Here is a 15,068-nt window from a genome sequence, read left to right as displayed (position 1 = left end):
AAAATAAACGGTCCAAGTGAAAATGTGAAACAGATAACATATGTAAAAGTGAAAAAATTCAACCTAGACTATTTATCCAACAAGGTATGATGTTGATTACGACGAGTTCTTCAAGAAAGAGCACAAGGGTCTCTCATTAGCTTTCTCTGCTAAGTGCAGGTAGGACAATTTATTCTCAGGAATAGATGATGAGTGTATCCCACTGCTGCAAATACAAGAGTTTAATCTTTCTCACACACACACACACACAAAAACAGGCCAAGTGTTTTTTGATCATTATTACATGAGTAATAACTGTGTAATATTAAATGAGATTTCTTATCGGTATACAGATCATAACCCTGATGTTGTGTTTGGAAATGTGTACACACACATATATATATATATATATATATATATATATATATATATATATATATATATATATATATATACACGGTATTTGTATACCACCATCTATTCAATAAAACTCTGCATTATTTATGAGCATCAGCAGCCAGTGACTGTAAAATTACCTTTGAAGCTACCCTCTTAGAGATAAATAAACTGACTGACATTACTGATAACAGGAAGCAGGTTCAACACTGAATTAAATTAAATTAAAGAGAAAGTCTAAATTATTTAAAAAATGAATGAATTTGTGTGCAAATGCAGCTCTCTAACGTTCATCGTTATTTCTCTTCATCTGTAGATTTAGCTACGCTAACATCAAATGCGACACCAGCAAGCAGAGCAGCCAGATGAAGATGAACAAGACAAGCACAACTGAATGAGTCATAGGTGTTTCTATGTGTCACTGTGTCAAAGAGATTCATGCTGGGATAGCTAGTAAATGGCACAGCATACTGTAACTATGCTTACTGTATGTTTACCTGTTCCTCATGCTGCTCAATGTGGCATCTGCGCACACATGTGTGTTTGCTCTGCTGTTTGCCAGATGTGTCACAGTGTGAATCAGGCCCCATGAGCGGCATTGTGCAGTTGTAATGTGAATCACTGCCTCGGAATAAAAAATAAGCTTGGTGGTACACCGGGTGAGCTTTCGTTGAAACACATTTGACCGCTTTTGACCATGACCAGCCCTCGTTAATCTCCAGAGGCTGGCCATAGGTGGTTAGAGCTAACGAGCAAGGTGCTGTGAGCTATGCCCTGCCTCAGTCCCAACACGCACCTCTTCACTGAGTGAGATTAATTACCACACGATCCTGAGCCAATCCACACCCCTGCTGTTCTCTGAACTTTGAACATAAACACACGGAGACTGCACATGTACGTAAAGAGCACATTCAAGCACATAAAATGCAGTGCTGTGTATATAATTAATTAGAAGAGCTTCAAGGCAAACTAAAGCCGTTTGCTCATGATCGGTCAAGAGTAAAGGCCGTGGGTTGTTGAGGTCTGACTTCACACACATTCCACCAGCAGAGAAGCATTTTCCTGCAGTTGTTGATTGCTTTCAGCCAGGTCTCCCATGCCCAGGCTATTGTCAGCTGTCCAAGGATGACTGGCCACAGAGACACCCTTATGCTTCTAGTCAATGCTGCCTTTGATGGAGAGCAGGGGCCAACGCTCTCCTCACCCATTTAGTGTACACACCCCACTGGGGCTGCTGGACCACAACCGACACGCAGGTAGACTAAAAACACTGGCAAATGCAAGCACACCACTTCCACAGAATGGTAAACAAATTGGGGTGTGCACACAAACATAGAACATTTTAAATATGGATGAATGTTGTGCCTTTATGTTTTGATGTGATATTTGACAAGTTTCATCTAAAGCACTTTATACTCTGCACCATAGACTGGCAATCTGTCCAGGTTGTGGATGTATGGGTGGCTATTATATTATTCTGATTTGTTATTGCTCTAATTGCTACATTACAAGAACAAGCTCAAATGTGCACAGTTTGTTCTGGCATCAGTGAAGATTCAGCGCACTTCAATGAACTCTGTAGGCATTATGTTATATTTAACATATTCTTTCCTCATTGCAAACATGTTTTTTTTTAGTTTATAATAGCAAATATGCATGCTGAAATGTAAAGCAATTATCAGTAACTCTTTCAAAACAGTACACTGTTAAATCTATTTTACAAATTTAAAAAAATGGTGACTTAATGCCAATGAGGCATGTCATGTTTAATCTATATAAATGCATATCTGTATACAACAATGCAGAATTTGTAGCCAGGGGACAAGATATTTGATATATCATGTTTGGTTTCTATTTACGGTCTTCTTACAGTTGCACTATTGTACATTTTAGCTGCATGTGGTTAGCAAAGAGCCAAGGGCAGAATGAATTTGCCAAAGTGCAACTATTAACTGTACTCAAAAAAGATTTAAGGTTTTTCTTTCTTCTTTTTTTTCATTTTAATTAGCTTTTAAAAATTTGTTTCCGTTGATAAAAAAGTGACTGGTGCACAGAGGAGAAGGCCTTGGCCCGGCTACCCCAGAGGCAGCAGATTAGCTGATATGTTCCCAGGTTGCAAAAGATCTAAAACACAATAGGACACTAACCTGGTAACTGGCCGGCTTAAAAGGGACTTTTAGCTGGAATAAGATCCCTCTAGTCCACATGTAAGGAATTAATAAAGTTCTTCATATTATTATTATTATTATTATTGTATAATCAACACATAAATATACAGTTATTATATCACATTGTAATTTACACATCAATTTCTCATGATACCTGAGTCACGTAGCCAGGCAACAGCAATAGATTCTAGTCAAGTACCTGCTAAATTGTATCCTCTCATCAACTTAAGTGAATAAAAATATCCCCAAATGGTTATTGATTTGCTTAAATTGATTCTGATTTTTTTAGGCATGGAGCATAATATCTTTCATCTGCCAAACTGCAGTCTGATATTGACATCTGAAGTTAGAGGACATCCAAGTATATATTAAAGTGTCAACACACTTGTCTAAAAGTGCGACAACTCAAACAAAACACTTTCTCCTCTAGGTAAAAGACTTTGAGAATTATGAGAGAGAGAGAGTGATAGAAAATTTTCTCAAATTCAGTTTTTTTTTCTCTGTTTCTCAGTGTGAAAAACAAAAGTGTGAAGGAAAACATGCAAGTTGGGACTCTATTACACAATCCAGGCGTGTATAGTAATGATGGTTCAATTCCAAGCGAGGTGCTGCTTTTGTGCATGCTGGTTCACTGTCATGAACTATGGGGACAATTAATGGAAGTGAGGGATTGTTAATTCCACCTGTGCTCTCTTCACTGTGACACGATAAAACGTTCGTCATGAAAAAGGTTTGCCACAGAAGCTTTCATGGAAACTTTCAATCCGAGATAGAAAATGAGGACTTTGATTGAATCTGCACGCTTCAGCTGCCTGACAGACATGCAGCTGCTGTACAGGAGCGCAGCGTGCCCGATGAGGAATCAGCAGCCGCTGCAGTAGAAACACATCACCATATGTTGCAATTCCACAAAAACTAAGGCAGCGCTGGATAGGTAAAAAGGTAGCTTGCAGCGCAGAAAAAAAGACTATACATTTGCTATATTCCCATCCTATCTTGCTTTTGATTGTGACATGGGGTGTGGAGAGGCATTGCAGTCGTTTAAAAAGACTGTATATGTCTATTTTTTCCCTTTAAAACAAAGCTCCTTGAGGAAAGGAAATGCTGGCCTGAGCTGTTTTCACCTGGAATGTGCATTTACGATTTGGTATCCATGACAGTCTGTCCTATTGTCTGGAGAAGCCATCGTAGTAGCGTTGGAGCCTAAACGAGGCCAATAATGGTTCTCTGCTCGGTCCCCAGAGTCCTGCCTGTTTAAAAATCGATTCTCTGCTTGACTAAGGACAGGCTGGGAATAGAGAGACTAAAAGAAATCGAGAGGAAAGTGGAAGAAATAAGGAAGTGGGGGTTGAGAAGAATTACAACAGATAAGAAAGATACCTCCAGTGAAAAATCCAACTGTAAGTTGCATAATCAATTGTATTTGGATCAGAGCATCATAAATTAAAACAAGCATGCTGTTGCGAAAAACATTTCAAGAAACATCTAGCCGTGGTTGTTTTCCAGCGTGCTCGTGTGTTTATCCTGCTATTTAAAAGTAATATCAAACACTTTTTATTAGAAGAACATTTTTTATGTGTACGTATGCAAGGTCTTCACAGCTGGATAAATATACACTTCATCTCATCATCTCCGTATAGTCCAGTGCACGGTTCAGTATTTTAACTGAAGTAAAGCTGAAGTAAAATGTGCATATCTAGTCTAGAAACCTTATTTATTTTGAAACGTTTCCAGTTCGTTCTCTATGGAAGCCCTTTTCCACCACAAAAAAGTATCAAAAACAAGTATCCATAACTCGAAATTTTGAGTTATTTTCTTGAAATTTCGACTTATTAACTCGAAATTTCGAGTTACGCTTCTCGAAATTTCGAGTTAATAACTCAAAATTTCAAATCTGCAATTTGCAACGATTTGGTACTATCATATTGATATAGCCTAAAATCTCAGACGAATATTTCCAGCAATTTATTGACGTGGGAAGTAACAAATTACAGATGCTTCATTATTGTACTTACGTAGAATTTTCAGATATCTGAACTTTACTTGAGTATTTTTTTCTGACAACTTTTACTTGCTTTTACTGCACTTTAAAAAAATATCTGTACTTTCTATTCCTTATATTTTCAAAACAGGCTCCTTACTTTTGGTTTAGGGCACTTGAAGGGAGTTATTATTTCACTTCACTGCGAGCCTTCAAACGTCAAACCAATTTGAGCCTAAACAGTAACACCTGAAAGGCAGTCCTGTTCATGTATTAATCACCAGGGGATGACACATAACAACAGATGAAAGAGACAAAACTCTGTCCAAAAGTCAGGGTTTAAAGTGGGCTGATGTTTCAACTTATTTATGATTATTTTTATTCACAACAGCGGACTGACTGCAGCTGTCTATAAGTTACGGTTACGGTACTTCAGCATTTAGCTAGCCCTACTGAAGAGGAGCAAACATAAAGTGAATAACATTTTTTAAGTAGGTCATTTGCAACATTTCTATCAGCTCAAAAAACATCCAAGGTCCAGCTGCTATATTTCACAGGAAGAGAAAAAAACGAGACCCAACTTCACTCCGCAATGGAGAAAGAAAGAGGAAGAAGGGAGGTCATATTTAAAGGTAAAGGTATTTGATAAACTGGAAAAGCTTACATGTAATTCCTCTTGCTTTAAAATCAGATATTGGGTCTGTACATGTGACATGTTTTTTTCATGTTGTGAAACTTGCTGAAAAACAACCTGTTGTAGACTAACTGTGCTATTTAAAGGTTGCATGAAAAAGGTTAGTGCAGGATAAACAGGGTAGTTTGCAGTACTGTGGTTATTCACAGTAAAGGACTGTGTGTGGCCGGTGGACAGTGGCTGTGGTTTCATGGTCAGAGTTAGATTACATCAAGTGTAGCAGAGATGAATTTGAAGTTAAGCTGATGTTGCTTAGATTCATTCACTGAATTCCACCTTCATACTAACCTTATAGTGCCTAATATAAAGACAGCATAAGCAATGCACTGTCTATCTGTAATCCACAAAGAGCAGCAGGTCAGCTCATCCTAGCCTGTACACAAAGAAAGTCTACTGGAGAACACCCATTCAGAAGGTTTCAAGTGATAAGCTGCTTCCTCATCTCAACACAACATTTAAAGAAATGTTTCCACTGATGTGAATGAATTCACTCTTTCAATTATTACAATATCAGCTATCAAAATGAAAATAACTGACTTTGCTCAGTCTAAATGGAACCAGATTGCACACCACAAAAACAAAAAAAAGGAACTTACCAAGGTGTGAGTTACCAAAACTACTGGCAGTATGTCACAGAGTTGAACTTGTCTTGTTTCCTTGACTTTACAGCCTACAAAGAGCCTGAGGTACTGTCAGTTTTGACAGAGAAAGATATATGTGCAGCAGTATTAAGTGAACCAATGACAGCCATCTGGGTGTTGCAGTAAAATACCTGCAGCCAACCAGACCTAAATACACACACAAAGGAGGTATCACACTTACTAGGGATGGATCAATGGATGGTATATGTTTAATTGAACATGCGCTCCCATTGTTATCTCTTGCTGTACACACCATCACTCTACCTTGTATTACCCCAGCTGTTTTATGTGAGCAATGCCCCATAAGCACATCTCAGTGACCTTCACTCTCTCGTCTATAGAATCCCAACATACTCACCTGACTGTCTCCACCTGGCCACAGTGCACTATATGATGCAATGGGACTCTAAAATCAATGTTTTGGATGCTGTACAATATTCAGCTAAACCAAGGTGGACATTGCACTCCTATATACTTTTTGTTCTTTGTCTGAATGTACATCCTTTTCTTTTTTCAAGAAAATAAGAGATTAATTACCATTATTTTATGCAAATGGTGCAGTGTTTTCAGATATAGTGATCCACATATCTCATAAAGCATGGAAATGTTTAGATCTGGCTTTTAAAAAGAACCTGTTCAGACTACTGGAAATTCAAGGTTGCCGTTAAAATTTAATATCTAGTATGTGCTTTCTCTAGTGATTCCTGAAGAGTATTTAAAATCCATGTTACAACCACACACACACACAGAGAGAGAGAGAGTCAGTAGCATTGATTGTTCTCTGACCACAGCTGTAGCCATTCTATAGTGCTGTGCCTCTCTCCAAGAGGGGAAAGGGCCCTGTGGGGAGCACTCCGCTTATCTCGGAAGGAATCTTATTACAGGATTTATGTGAACTGAAACAGAAATTGAAGACAGGGTATTCTTATATGTGTGTTGGTACATCCCTGTTGTGGGGTTATCTAGGTTTTGTCAAAGGAATAATGAATGGACTTTGTTGATTGCAGCTCCAGCCTGTAACTAGTCACAGCTCTTCACAGTCCATGTGTTCAACATCTTTTGAGTGGCATATTGTATTTTGGGTACATAATGCTGCCATATTACCATCACATGATAGCAAAGCATTAAAAACTGAGCCAGAAATGAGAAAGCATACCGGGAGAGCTGGGGTGAAAGTCCAGTCAGCTCTCTTTCTTTTATTTCCTTTTTTTTTTTTTGACACCCTGCAAGGCCCGGGCAGGCTGATCTGCACTGGTGTGTGGATGGAGGGAGAAAAGAGGGATGGGAGGAGGAGAGGCAGCAGGAGAAAGGGAGGGAGAGAGGGATGCATGGCAGGGGCTGCAGAACTAGGAGAAGTGCCAGATCACTGCTGGAGCCAAGAACAGGACTGACTCGGCCTGTGTGTGTGTGTCTCTATGTGTGTGCAGACACACACACACACACACACACAAGCATATCCAGGATGAACAGACCCATAGATGTCATTGACCTTCGACAAAACACACTGCAATGTCAGCTCCAACAAACACTAGTGGCCCTTCACTAAAACAACGCCGCTTCCTTTGTTTGTGTTTGTTTATTATGAGTTCTCTACATCCCAAAGTTTAAATCTTTGCTCATCATCTGACAAGGAAGCTGTCTGTTGCGCTAAGTTGCTGCCCCGTGTGTGCGTCTGTGTAAATTTAACTGGAAGACTGTTTTAAAGACCCTGGTGCCCACTCATTACTGACCAACAGCACTAATGGCCAGCATCCGGTGCACAATGTGAGCCCACATCAGAGACGGCTGCTCAGAACAGTGCAATATTTATGGCAGTCCCCACTCCCTGAGGTCTCATTGCACCATAACACAGACCATTGCAGCTGACAAAACAACAGGGCAGAGCGTTTCAGCTTTAGGAAACAGTAGAAACACCTCGAGTTTTTCTCTTTTCCTCTCTCAGCGTCTTTCTCTGTCTCCCCCGTGCCAATTCTTGCATGACCTTGTCTGTTTTTGTCTTCCCATCTTTATAGCTCAGAGCTAGGGCCATCAGAGTGGATTTGAGAGGCAAGATGACAAGCCAAGCAGCAGAAAATTGACATAAAGTCACCCCCCCCCCCCGCCCCACTGTCTATTTTTTGTGGGCCAGTCCACCGAGAGATCGCAGCTTACAATTACACTGTTGTGAGCAAATCTGATCTTGAACATTCGAACCACTTTCTTACAAGTACCTGCCAGCTCTGAGACTTCCAACATCCGCGTCTCTAAGGAGCGCTACAACTGTGATTCACTTTCCGCACAAATTCTACAATAGCAAAATGATTAAATTACACCTTTAAATACAATTTCATCAGACATCAAGACAAGTCAATTTGCCAGGCTTAATCTTGTGCGCGCCACTCTGTGAGCATTTCTCTGTTTTACATCCCTGCACTCCTTTCATTTATGTGCCCTGTATGAGCACACGTGTTGGAAGCGTTCACATTGCATATCTTACATGTTCACCCATGGGACACTGGTGAGATTTGCCCAGGACCAATGCAAAGTGACAGCTGAGAGATTGATTCCATTACAGCCGGTGTGGTCGACCGTCTGTTTTAATGGCAAGGCCAAAGGCAGCGTGCAAACAGTAAAAGAGAAACCTAATACGTTTAAAGTCAGGAATAGGATTTATTCAAGCATGTTCTCGTGACAGACATAATCATAAGGGAAATAATTAACAATGTCCAGACCGAGTTTCTTTTTTTATTGATGGAGACTGAGAGGGCAACACGTCCTTTTAGATCATATGATGACAAAGATCATTTGTCGTTTTGCAAAATGAGCCACATGAATGTTGTCTAATCTCTTCTATCGAGTCTTATTTTGGCTTCTGAGATGAAGTGTTTTTAGGTTTAGGGAAACTCAAACACATGGTTAAGTCTGAAACCAGATTGTGCTCATGGTTTAAAATCAAACCTTGGTTTTGCTCAGAGAGAGTGTTAAGAAAAAATAAAGGGTGAATGATTGCACTATAACATCTTCCCTAAAAGTCTAAATCCTTCAAACATTTGCATAGCCCCAATTCTTCCTCTTCTTTTTAAAGAAACAACTAGTTTTACAGTTTTCTTAAATCCCTTAGACTTCTTCCTTAACTTCTAACATTTCCATCAAATATATGATTATAAAAGTAAAAACTGAAGCTAAAGCTAACACGTTTAAATAATAGTTTAAACATTCTGATAATCTGCCTTCATTCAGCTGATCAGATTTGATTGACAGCGTCCTGTTACACAATCTCACTCCAATTATTGCATTTTAATTAAAATGTTAGAAATCCCGATTGGCTCCATTTTGGTCCAGCTCCCATCAAAAGAGAGAAAAAGGCCTAATCCAAAACACAATAAAGACTTTTTAAATGAAATAATAAAACTCTTTAAACTTCTATCTGGCAACAAATGTGCACTGATGTAGTCATAATATGTTTGGGGGTTAAGAGCTAAAATAAACTCCCTGTAAATCTTCTTATGAAAATAGTCTTAAATAATTCATTTTTGGTGTTACACCCTCCTGAAAGATCCAACCTTCAGGCACAATTAAAACCATCTGCCTGTGCTAAGTTAGGGCTGTCTCGAGCCACGAAAACACAGCTGACCCATCAGGGCATGAAGACTGGACCTTTCTAGGTGTCCTGTAGGGTCTGGCACTGGAACATTGGCAGGACTGGATCAACCCTTTGGATCCTGTGGATTACGGGGAGGGGCCTGCATGGAGGCTTTTTCAGGTGTATCCTGTGGGTGCTCTATGGGATTTTAGTTTGTAAGCTAAATGAACTACTTGGTCTCTTTTTCGTCTTACTCATGTGCTAAGGGCAACACCAGAGCACTACATTGTAATGAGACGATCACTGATCACTTCACCTGTCAGTGGTTTTAATTTTGTGGCTGATTTATGTCGATATTTAATCGGCTTTCAAACTTGCATTCCAGCCTTCGAGCTTAAAGAGTATGGCTCTATAGCTATTGAAAGCAAGTATGTGTACCTCTCTTTAACTTTTATATATCCAAACCCCCACATCGCCACCCCTCAGTGACTGCTCTCTGCACATCAAGCCTCCAGATAATGCAGATTTTTTTCCCTGTTTCCTTAAATAACTACCCGCCTTCCTCATTTTTTCTACCCCGTGTTCATCTCCGTCTCTGGTCGATTTAGAAGTACAGGCCATTTTCCATTAGTCTTCTCAATAAATGTCTAAACATAAAGGCATTTTTATCTAGTGAGCAAAGTGACTTGAAGGTACAAAATCGACACCACTTTAATCTAAATACTGTAAGAGCTGGCAGCTTATGCTTCCGAGCGACTGAATTAAAGAGCCAAGCTCTTGAAAGCAACCTTCACAGGCCTAACTTTGTTTACATTGACAGCTTTCAAAGTACAGTGAAAGTAAGAAGTTAAGTTTTCTAAAAATGTGCTCCTGAAAGAAACTTGAGGCAGACAGACCAAAGTTACAGCATGAAGGAAAGATGAGGGAATCAGTGAAGTGGGATCTGTGCCAAGTGCTGTGAGAGCGATAATGTTGGAGAGGTTATCAGGGAGATATCAGTATCAGTACAGATGTTCAAGCATCTACTGTCAAGGATCCTGCAGTGAGCTGTATTACTGTCTTTCTGTTCTCTGATGTGAATGTTAAATTTTGCTTTTTCAGAGAAAGTAAAGAAAAAAGAATACTAATATCAAAAACACACAATAACTTTATAATGAGGTCCATGATTAAGGGTGTAATTCCCCTACAATTAAATGAAATTTCAGTTTTTTTTATTTGATTATCTTTACTTCCAAATACATACTGGTAGTAGAATAAGGAGGTAACAGTTCAAATGAGTTTTTGCATAAAAGCAAACTATATTTCCCAGCCTACACTGCAAATATGCCGTACTTTCAGGACTGCTGGAGTGGCTAAACTTCCTAATCTGATTGCATAATCATTGTTTTGCTGTCGACTAAGGACTTTTACTATTCACCTGTATAAACATGTGATAAGGACTTTTCTTCATCTCCTATTTATAAAAAACAAAATCAACAAAATTATTTTTTTTTCTTTTGTTCTTGTAAAATACCTCAATTGCTGCACCCTCATTCTTGTTTATCTACCATAAAGTATTAGCACCAACTAAAAGCACCACATATATTTAAACTGCCATGATAATAAGGAAGGGTAAATGTGCCATGGTCCTCTTAAACAAAACAAGTAAATGGAGTAAATAAAAAGCGTTTTTAACAATTTTAACCTCAAATTTGATACATGCCTATTGAAACTCTTTATGAACAGGCAGCACCAGCTCAGCATTTGTTATGGTGGGAGAAACTGAAGCAACTGGAAAAAATATGGTATAATTACAAGAAAGGGTGTAAATGACTGGCTGATAGAAAAACATTTGGCATTCTTAAAAACTGAGTACAACACTGCAGTTGCCCAGTCTGGCCATAGAACTAAAGATGCTTGAATACCATGCTGTATTGTCTAGATGCATCAGCTTGGCCTCGTCATCCTTCACCACGCCCAAGTCGATATGAATGATAAATGAATTAATGCCATCTTGACTATTATCATCTTACTGATATTTGATCTGGGAGTGCATTTTACAATGAAAATATATCAGAGGCAAAATGTATATTCTAAAGTGTCATAAATACTGTCAATATCTGTGAAATTGTATCACATTATGTTTTATAGCATTTTCAAACCCCAGCCTCATTTTCTCCCTCCTTTTTCAAACACTTCATACACAATAACAGTGGCTCATTTATAATAATATCACATAAATATATAAATTACTGCTCTTAAACTCCTCATGGGATTTGACATTACCAGTTAGACCTATGAGCAGGAATGTCATGAGTTCAAGCTGGAAGGTCTTCAAACCGGCATCTAAATGCCATCGTCCTAATTTGTGAGATGAAAACGTGATTTATTGTCCATGTATGGTTCCTTTGAAGCTAGTTAATCAAGCAGTATTCTCTCTGAGATGTTTATTGTTACTTTATTGTCAATCAATGTGACAGGAAGAAGATGGCTCTTTAAAACATGACCCTTCCCCCAGATATCAATTCCAATAGTCCAGTGACTAAAACAGCATGCAAGTACATGCGTGCATGTGCATGTGCGCACACTCTAGTGAGTGAATTAATGAATTGGCTCGCAACCTTTACTCAACCTTTTCTGCAGCAGGGACACAAATCACTGACCTGTCCTTTCTACTGTGATGTGGCGATCTGAACGATTTCATCAGATAACTGACAGGCTAAAAGCTAAAAGCTTCCCTGACACCACTCTGTACGCTATATCTATGTGTTATTATGCTGTGATTTTGTGTGTGTGTAAGGATATAATTGAGCATTTTGAACCTTAGAGCCAATATGCCTCAAATGAATCCTCAGCTCCCACAACAAAATGATTATTTCTAAACAAACCGTGTTTAATCGACTGCGTGCCTCTGCGGCTCTCTCCATCTGGAGGATGCTGTGTGACAGCTTCCCTTAAATTACAAATATCAATCTGCCACAGTGGGAGCTCAGCTGCCAGTGGCCTCATGGGGGTCCACATCAAAGCAACCAGCCTTCAAAACAAAGCCATCAAAATGCTGCGCTCGCTAGACGCTTTGTTCTGAATCAACCATGTTCAGCACCTGATCACAACTGTGGTAAATTGACCGAATATTTTGTGATAAAGAAACACAGAAAAATGCTTCCAAAAAAAGAAAACCACAAAGAAAAAGAAAAAGAGCTAAACTGAGCTGCCTTCACCCAGGATGCTGACCTGAAGTTGGCCCAGTGTGTGGTTCTAGGTCAGCTCTGTGTGGCTCCACTGCTCATTCTTCCCCTACGGCAGGGACCGACAGACGCTAGCACCAAGGGCTCCCAATCTGCCGTGTGATCAGTGGGACTCTCCCTAAGCGTGTTCCCCCTCCTCATGACCGGCTGTCTGCCCCCGGCAACACTCCATCCACCCGCTTATTGATAAACTTCACTGCAGGATCGCCTTTGCTCCTAGGGAAAGCAATGGAACTGCAGGGTGGCCTAATTCAATCAGCGTTAGGGGAAAACACACACGCCATTCATCACCAACGAAAGACCACTTCAGGAAGTCTGTACTAGCGATTCCCCCCACACCAGATGACCATTAACACGCAAACAAATCAGCTTGCTGTGGTCCCACTGGGCACTGATCAGCATGTCTTTCTTGAACTTGGTATCAAGATTGTTATCACATAATGACATTTTGATACACTGATGTGAATATTATTAGTAATCACAGATAAACAGTACAGTCAATCATTCAGCGCACACTAGATGTCACAACACCCCCCATCCCCACCAGAGATAATCGGATTTCCACTTGGGCTGTATATCAACGCCACAACTGTGTTTATAACACATTTTAGCACCAAATGTGTCGTAAGAGACTTTGTGTGCTTAGCTCTGTGGAATCCAAAAAGAAAATAAAGCAGGAGACATGCTGTTTTTCCCCCAAGAACACAATCGTTTGTATTATAAAGAAAGTACTTCATTTTTGGAAAAACTGATAAAACTGGCTTAAAAATAAAAGTTTTATTTGAAAGCATATTTTGTGTGTGTATGTGTTGCAAACACGGAAAGACTGAGAAGAGATTATTTCTTTGAAACTGACATTTTACAGTTACAGCACCATAGTGAGGCATAATTGCTCTTTGTGTCTGCTTTTAGTGTTGGGCTTATTTCTGGTGTCAATAGCTGTTATTTTCATTTACAAAAAGAAAGAAAAAACAATTGATCACATGGCCAAGAGAAGCCCCACTTTATGGTGATCAGCTAATGGATTTTAACACCACTCAGCAGACACGATGATGCCATTTAAAGCAAAGGCTGTGATCCTGTCCCAATCTAAGATAGATAGATAGATAGATAGATAGATAGATGCAACATGTGTGTGACTCACTAGCTGTCCAAGTATTTAACACACAAAATGTGACACAAGCCGAGGAGAGTTAGCCTACAGCAGCAACCGAACATTTCTGCCCAGAGTTGAACAAAGGAGCTGTCTGTTTCAGCACCACGGACAGTTCCTGTCATCTCTCCTATGACGAGGTGCTGCTGGCAAGAGCGACGGCCTGCCATTTTTATCTGCTGCACCGTGAAACATCAGACAGAAGTGACTTTACGAATTTATTAGCGAGGCCCCGTGCTCACACAAACTACACTGAAAATTCAGCGTGAGGCGGAGACGGTTCAGTTTCACGACTTTCTTTGTTAACAGCGTGAATTGGAGATGAGGCTCACCTCAGTCCCACGGATGATATCGTCCCGGCAAGCATCAATAGATAAAGGTTATTTGAAAAACTTCAAAAGTCCAAAAATTCTGCTCTGATTAACGATATATGACTCCGGCTTGGTGTCACCTCAAACTGCAGCCAGCGAGACAAAGACTTGGGGGCTTAATACCAGCGTGTGCGTATTCACTTGAAGAACACGGTTGCGATGAGTCCAAGAGCCACTGACCACCCACAGTCTCTCCTCATATCTGCCTGTAGTGAGGTTTAAAACACACACACACAGACACACACAGACACACACACACACACACACACACACACACACACACACAGCATGGCAAACAATAAGACTGGCGATTCTTGATGTTTCCACTAGCGCTTAAATTGTTCAGACATGTATAATCCAGGCGCACTTCCAGAAATAGGATCATCACCTATAACTCATGTCCCTGCGTCATGCGTCGGTATTTGTACGTTTCCACCCAATGGGCCGCGCTGTTCGTCCCTCATGGGTAACTCGTACAGTAGGTCAAAATGGCAAGGAACCCAATCCGATTAAGCTGTCATTTCAATACGGTTACATTTGCGTAATGACGCGGATAAGCTTTGCTCGGGCAGTAAAATAATGACAGCATGTGCGCGAGCTTTGGCATTCAAATATGTCTCCAATTTAAGCTTTACAGCCTAAGTACAGTGACGCACTCTCTCTCACGCACATACACAGTCATTTCAAACTATCACTGAGAGTGTGTGGGTGTGCACGTGACACACACGAGAGAGGGAGAGAGAGAGAGCATAATAAGTTTTGTGTTTTTTTGAGGCTCTCTTTTGTGGGTAAATCATTGCCTCGGTGCAACCAGCAGCCCATATCCCTCCGTATAAAGACAGGATTGTGCATATAATAAGGCTTACTGGTAGACTGCCTTCAGGAAAAGCTGCTGC

General features: G+C 40.1%; 1 protein-coding gene across 4 annotated transcripts in view; it reads right to left on the bottom strand.

Annotated features, from left to right (window-relative positions):
- Nucleotides 1-15,068, bottom strand: part of il1rapl1a (interleukin 1 receptor accessory protein-like 1a) — a 163,573-nt gene that overhangs the window by 147,179 nt on the left and 1,326 nt on the right. The window contains exon 1 of one of the 4 annotated variants that reach the window (XM_087829946.1): nt 14,134-14,246. The exons of the other annotated variants lie outside the window; for them this stretch is intronic. The gene's annotated coding sequence lies outside the window, so the exon portion shown is untranslated. Of the gene's footprint in view, nt 1-14,133; nt 14,247-15,068 lie in introns of those variants that run through there. 4 annotated transcript variants of the gene reach the window in all.

Source organism: Neolamprologus brichardi, chromosome 16 (genome assembly GCF_056152115.1).
Source record: "Neolamprologus brichardi isolate AB-2024 chromosome 16, ASM5615211v1, whole genome shotgun sequence".
Taxonomy (NCBI): Eukaryota; Metazoa; Chordata; class Actinopteri; order Cichliformes; family Cichlidae; genus Neolamprologus; species Neolamprologus brichardi.
Note: the sequence above shows the minus strand (reverse complement) of the source record. Positions and strands in the feature narration are given on the sequence as shown.